This window comes from Callospermophilus lateralis, unplaced genomic scaffold, assembly GCF_048772815.1.
Source record: "Callospermophilus lateralis isolate mCalLat2 unplaced genomic scaffold, mCalLat2.hap1 Scaffold_63, whole genome shotgun sequence".
Taxonomy (NCBI): Eukaryota; Metazoa; Chordata; class Mammalia; order Rodentia; family Sciuridae; genus Callospermophilus; species Callospermophilus lateralis.
In genome coordinates, this window is record NW_027514713.1 from 3,184,426 (window position 1) to 3,191,320 (window position 6,895).

At 43.0% G+C, this 6,895-nt stretch overlaps 1 non-coding gene across 1 annotated transcript; it reads right to left on the reverse strand.

Annotated features, from left to right (window-relative positions):
- Positions 1-6,203: 6,203 nt before the first annotated feature.
- On the reverse strand, positions 6,204-6,307 carry LOC143389726 (small nucleolar RNA U13). Its single transcript, XR_013090158.1, has one exon. It is a non-coding gene; the product is annotated as a small nucleolar RNA U13 (small nucleolar RNA).
- Between the last annotated feature and the right edge of the window lie 588 nt (positions 6,308-6,895).

The following is a 6,895-nucleotide window of genomic DNA, read 5'->3' on the forward strand; positions in this document are numbered from 1 at the left end:
TCACAGACTGGACACATTTGAGATTCGTTGAGGAGGAGTTTTTGACTTGGATCTATCTGCAAGACTCAGGGATATAGACAGCAAAAATAAATTTGGCACATAATTGGTGTTGTGATAGCTAGCAAGGTCTGGAATAATAACATATGTCAGGAATAGATGACAGGGTAAGGGCTGAACTTATCTTATTTAGTTTTAACTCTTATCCTGGCTAGCCCTGTGTAGCTTCTGCAATAAAAAGGGAGTGAGGAGGACCCTATGACAGGCAGGCTCTTCAGAGTGGGGCCTCTGTTATCTGCACCTTGCATGGATCTTTGAGTTCAGGGTTTGGTCTCAGCTTTAAACTGGGTAGGATCAGTTCAGCCAAGTCTAGTGAAATTCCAAGGGACCATTTCAGAGCAACCAAACTCCCTCTTATGTGCATTTGTAGGAAGCTCCAGGAGATATTAATGATGAGGATTCACAAATTATAGTTTGAGTGATCAGATTCTAGAACACTGTTTCTCAAAGTGTGAATAGTGAGCAAACATGGCCTGGGAACCTGTTAGATATTATCAGTCCCCACCAGGCCTCTGCTGAATCTGGGGGTGGGGCCAGCAATCTGTTTGAACAATCCCTCCAGAAGGTTCTGAGGGGTGACAAAGACAGAATAGCCCTGCTGCAGGGGGAACTTGCCATGGGTTGGTTCCATCCTTTCAATGTCAGACTCAGTATCACTCTAGGTATTGCTGTGTGCTCTCTTGCTTGTCCTCTGTGCTTGGATGCCAGTACTTTCCTGGTCAGCTCCTGTAAAAAGAGGCTGTTTATATTTTATACTCCAAGTATCTGCTAGACTTTAATGGAATATTTAAAAAAAGTACAGCAGTTTTCATAAGTATCCTGGTCCTTTGTGTTTTCCATCCATATGTCAAATATGTCAAATCCAACCTCAGTTCAAAGAGACATAAATGAATGACAGTAGCATTCTAACAGGCACTGGATTTAAAATAAAGGTACAATTCATACGTGTTTCTTAAAGGCTTGTGTGAATGCAAGCATTAGGGCAAGAGCATCAATACTTCAACTGATGCTGATGCTAAAAGCCAAGCTTTGTTTTTTATGTATTTGTTTAGTTTTTTTTTATTTTTACTATCCACAGATCTCTGTGGGACTCTGTCAACCAATTCCCCTCATTCCTATCTTCAACCCCCAGAAAAGGCACATAGACACAGACATTTCTGCATTTCATGAGGCTGGTTCTAAGTGTCAAGTAGCTGACAGGAGCTAACAAAAAGGGGGGAATTTATTAACTAAATGTCAAGGTGTCTCTTACAATCCAGGGTCTGGCTGTCATGATAATGCATGTAGGCTTCAGCACCTATGAGGACTACAAACCTTTTAGGATCCATTAGTCTGCTGTAGGCTGGGAAATGTTTAATAATCAACTGGAGGAGGGGCAGCTCTGATTTGTAGACTTTTCTACTCTCACCAGGACAGATTTCATGGCTATCAGTTGCTTAACAATTGGTCCAAAATCCCTGAAATTTAATCCTCTGCTCTCTGAGCTGATGTTACTAGGCTCAGCTTTGGAGACTGGACCCATTGAAGAATCATGTCTGTGAGTTTAGTACTGGGGAGAAAGAAAGGCTTTATTCATTGACCAAAGAATGGAAGAGAAAGGGTTTTGCTCACAAATCAGCTTCTCAACTCCAGAGTCAAGGGGTTACAGACACAGGAGAGGAATCATGAGGAGAGAGAGAGGCTAAGGAAGGGGAGAAATAGTCCTGTGTTTTCTGGGAATAGGCAGAGATCTACCAGGAACTCTGGTGTCACCTCTTTTCATTCCTTTCATGATCTGGTACTTCTGGTCCTGGAAGCTGGTAGGTGACTTTAGCCTTGAAGTGGGGAGACTGAGAGCCAAAAGGCAAGTCTGGTAAAGTCAACCCTATATTATACTTTGCAGAAAACATTTCTCCAGTGTTCTCAGCAGGGTTGAGTATAATCAGGCTCAGATGTTGAGGCAACAAAGGAGAGAGACACAGTAAGAAGATAAAGATGCCAGCCTTTTTATCCCATCCCATTGCCCATCTGACATCTGTAGGCGCAAGTGAAGAGTCAGTGCTTTCAGCAACAGTGGGCCTCAGGTCCCTGAAGGACCCTAGAGAGCTATTGTCATAACCCACAGGTATCATCTACAGCAAAGCCAGTGGGGGATTAATAATGTTATTGCCTAGCTGTGTGTCCTCCAAAATTACTGTTTTTTTAGTAAGTCAATTAAGAGCAAGTGAAAATAGAGAGTTTATTTAGCATTTTCCTTGATAACACTGGTATGGCTGGCTAGGACAGGTCACCCCATGCCTTCATTGTTCCAAGTCTCTTCTTTGTATAACTGCTTTATTCTTTTCTTTATCTGCAGATTGACTTTTGCTTCTCCTATCTGTGTTTAATGTTGGCACAAAGACCCAGTCACTGTCAGTATTTCAGAACATTTTATAAATCTGGACACATCCTGTTAGCCCCTCAGCATGGCAAGAACATCAATACAAAACTCACTGGAAAGAAGCCAGTGTGAAAATTTGGAAAGCCCTGTAGTTTATCTTTACGTGGTTCACACATGTTGAAACTCACAGGTGATTTGAAGGGAGGCTGATCTCTGTATGAGGAAAGAACTGCCATTAGTTCTAGCTCACTGATCACTCTAGGAAGACATATGTGCATGTATTTCATTCAGCTTTCACAACCAGCCATGACATTGGTCTGTTTGTTTACTTACATTTAGTAGATGAGGAAGCTGGAGTTTAAGGACTTGCCCACAGCACCAAGGCTAGATGGTGGCTGGGCCAGAAATACCAGGATCTGCTAACCTCAGGTGAACGACTCCTCTCTGCATTAGATCACAATCCTACTCTAATGAGACAGGAAGCTCCGGATACTGAGAGGTGGAACTGAGCCCAAAGATCACACACCCTGCCTTCTGTCAAAAGTCAAAATGATGGCAAATTTAGTTTGAGGTCAAGATGGCATTTATTTGTGATGCATGAATCAGGGTAGCCTTCATTCTACAAAATAGTGTTCCCCTGAGGCAATAACAGAACAGTGGTTTTATAAAATGGAAACAAGGAAACAGAAGAGCAGGGGGAAAATGGATAGGTTAACATTAGGTTATTTTAGGTTACTTTTTTGGAAGTGTGAAACAGAAGGGACTTCTTTGTTATGCTGACTCAGACAGACTGGTATCTATTGTTTTAATAAAACATTGGAGTTATTTCTGCTCCCTTAAAGCTTCAGTTCCTCCTACCACTTGGTACCAGGGATTGAACTCAGGGGCGCTTAACTCCGAGCCATATCCCCAGCCCTTTTTTAATTTATTTTTTTAAACTCTTTTTTAAAGTATTTTAGTTGTGGATGACACAATACCTTTATTTTATTTATTTATGTTTATGTGGTGCTGAGGATTGAACCCAGTGCCGCACACATGGGAGTCAAGCGCTCTACCGCTGAGCCACAACCCCAGCCCCTCCCCAGCCCTTTTTCTTTTTTTAAAAATTTTTTTTTAGTTGTACACAATACCTTTATTTTGTGTATTTGTTTTTATGTGGTGCTGAGAATCAAACCCAGGGCCTTGCACATGCCAGGTGAGCACTCTACTGCTGAGCCACAACCCCAGCCCCTCCCCAGCCCTTTTTGAATTTTATTTAGAGACAGGTTCATGCTAAGTTGTTTAGGGCCTTACTAAATTACCGAGGCTGGCTTTGAATTTGTGAATCTCTTGCCTCAGCCTCTGGAACTGCTGGGATTATAGACATGTGCCACTGCACCTAGCAAAGCTTTTAGTTTGATTGTGGGGCATTTGGCCTGTGCTATTCCCTTTTGGTCTGGTCTGGTCTGGTCTGGTATTTGGAGCTTAGTGCAGAAGTGCAGTCCAAAACTATGTGTTTCCATCAGTTTTAAATGCCCAAACCAATGCAGCACTTAACATCCACTTGTGACCTTTCTTAGTTGATTTGGGCTGCTATGATAAAGGTGCCATAAACTGGAGAGTTTAAACAACAGATGTTTATTTCTCTTCTGGAGGTTGGGAAGTTCAAGATCGGGGTGCCAGCAGATCCAGTGTCTGGTGAGCACCCACTTTCTGGTTTGCAGATACTGCCTGTTCTTTGTGCCCTTTAGTGACAGACTGCAAAAAGAGGACAAGATCTGGTGTCTCTTTCATAAAGACCCTAATCTCATTACAAAGGCTCCATCCTCATGACCTAATCACCTTCCAAAGGCACCTCTAAGTACCATCACATTGAGGGTTGTTCAACATACAAAATTTGGGGGCGGGGGGAAGTGTACGATCAGTTCACAGCCTTACCTTCCTACATCCAGGCCTCTGATTGAAGGCTGGGAATTTTTTAGTTTCCAGAAGGCCATTGTTTTCGTCAGATTTTTAGCTGCTGTCACCAAAAGATCGGACAAGAATAATTAGAGACATAAAAGTTTATTTGGCTCATGGTTTCAGAGGTCTTAGTCCATAAGCGGCCAACTCCATTGCCCTGGGCCCAGGTGAAGCAGAGCATCATGGAGAAAGGTGTGATGGGGGAAGCAGCTCAGGACCTGGGTACCAGAAGCAGAGAAAAGCTCCATTTTCCAGAGACAGAATATAAACCCCAAAGGCACACCCCTGGTGACCCACCTTCTCCAGCCACACCCTTTTGGCCTATAGTTACCACCCAGTTAATCCATATCAGAGCATTGATGCACTGAAGGCTCATGTAACCCAATCATTTCACCTCTGAACTTTCTTGCATTGTCTCACATTAGCTTTTGGGGGGACACCTCATATCTAAGCCATAACAGCTGTTACCCCAAGGGGACTTACAAACTTGTTGATAATGGGAAGAAGGAAGGTAATTGGCAGAGTCCTCTAAGAACACCAGGCTAAGGGGAGGGGTGTCGACTGTTTTCATTTGTTTCCCAGGGACAGCAATTACATATCCCACAGTAAATCTAGTTATAACTTAGTTTTACCTTATTTGGCATACAAAGGGACAAGGTCCCTCTTATCTCTAGAGCCACAGATATTGAAAAGATATGCAGAGTTCTTACAGGGGCTTTAAGTAAATAAAGTGCAGGTGATTCTTTTCTTCCTTGTGAGATGTATAAATCTTTCAGGATTGGGTGGGGCTAGCTTGACATACCTGTGACAAGCCTGTGAACACCAAATAGATATTTTCCCATAAAACTAGGAATTGCATTTAGGAGCAGTTAACTCTCAGGCCCAGAACAACCTAGACAAAGCATACAGTTTGGAAGGATCTGAGTTACACTGAAAGTAGATCTCAGAATGAGACTATAACTTTAGCTCATTTAATTTTATCCCTTTCCCTATCTTGATCTTACTCAGGTTAACGTGTGGTGGTGGGAGGGAAGTGAGGCATGGGGGCCAGAAAAGTGCTGTTCTTATTTGGAACCGCATGAATCTACTCCATCTAAGAGGCAAGGCAGTTGAAAGCAGCATTAAAATAGGCCTCTGGATACTGGGTGTGTCCCAGGATTACCACAGGCCTGGTATCAGTGGCATTTCCTTCACACTCAGTCTCAGAGGAGAGTACAGAACCCTGATGTTCTTTGTGGCCTTGCACTGAGGAGCTTTTGGTCCAGTCTTCATTCTGTGGTTGGGAGACCAGCTGGAGATGGTCATGTGGGTTCACGGAGCCACCCATGGTCCTGGTCTGAGGAGGAGGAGAGTGAAACCACAATTATGTCTGTAGCAGGGTGCTGAGGTCCTGCTGTGCATGTAGGGCATGCAAGTCAGGGCGGAGACAAGTGCACACATTGTGGGTTTCAGTGGAAGGTAAACAGGCTGAATATCCAGAAAACATTAGAGAGATCCCAGCCTCCAAAGATGGGGCTACTGAGCATGGCTACATGTTCACCTGTCCCTACATAGATTTGCATAGGTCATTTGGGGTCCTGCAAAGGCTCTGGGAGCAGAATCTGCTTGAGTGCGTATAGGAGGCATTGTGACCAGGGCCCACCAGGGACCCTAGGAAGGAGGAAGGAGGCCTTCCAGGTGCAGTTCTGGATGCAGGTCTCACAGCACACTGGTTTGCTCCAGATCCTCAAGATAAGATGAGCTCTCACTCTTGCTGCTCCTTTTTAGAGAAGACAACCTCGAGCAGGGAAAAGTCTACTTAATTCTATCTATCTTGCAATAAGCTTGCTCTTTTTTTTTCTTTTCATGTCAGGTGGGTAATGTGCCAATGTGGTAACAAGGTTTGAGGGAGGTGTCTCCCAGACAACAGTGGGCAAACCCAATCCCCATGCTTGTGAACCACAAAAGGATCAGGATTATTTTTAAAATTTTGTATCACTCTCTTAAGGCATTAGGGTTCAGCTTTGTAGATCAGAGCTTTGTAACCAAGCCTTCTTAAATGAGCTTAGAATGAGAAATTTGAAATGAATCGGTATGTAATAAATCGACTATGAAAATAAGCCTGTTACAGAATAAGTCCATAGCTTGTGGCTACATTACCTTTTCTTCTCCATGACAGCACAGTGGAATGCTCCTTTAGAAAGCACTGAATTGGGTGAATTTTAATAGCTACTGCTTCTTGTGTTGAAAATTCACCAAGAACAGGCTTGTACCACCATCTCAGTATCTTTGCTCTAAAAATTTTTGCCAATAGACTTACAATTTGAATGATCAGATGAATAAATGAACTGAATACATATGATGTACCATCTTCTTTCATACCAGCCTGAGGAGGGAGATAGAAATGTTTTTACTTTACCAATAAGAAAATAGAGGTTTCAAAAGAAGACATTACTTAAGATCATACTGCCTGTGAATAGTTAAACCAGAGTGAGAAGTTAGTTCTTTATTTCTGAATTGCAGATTTCTCTGCCACAGTGTTCTGCCCCCTGAAATCTA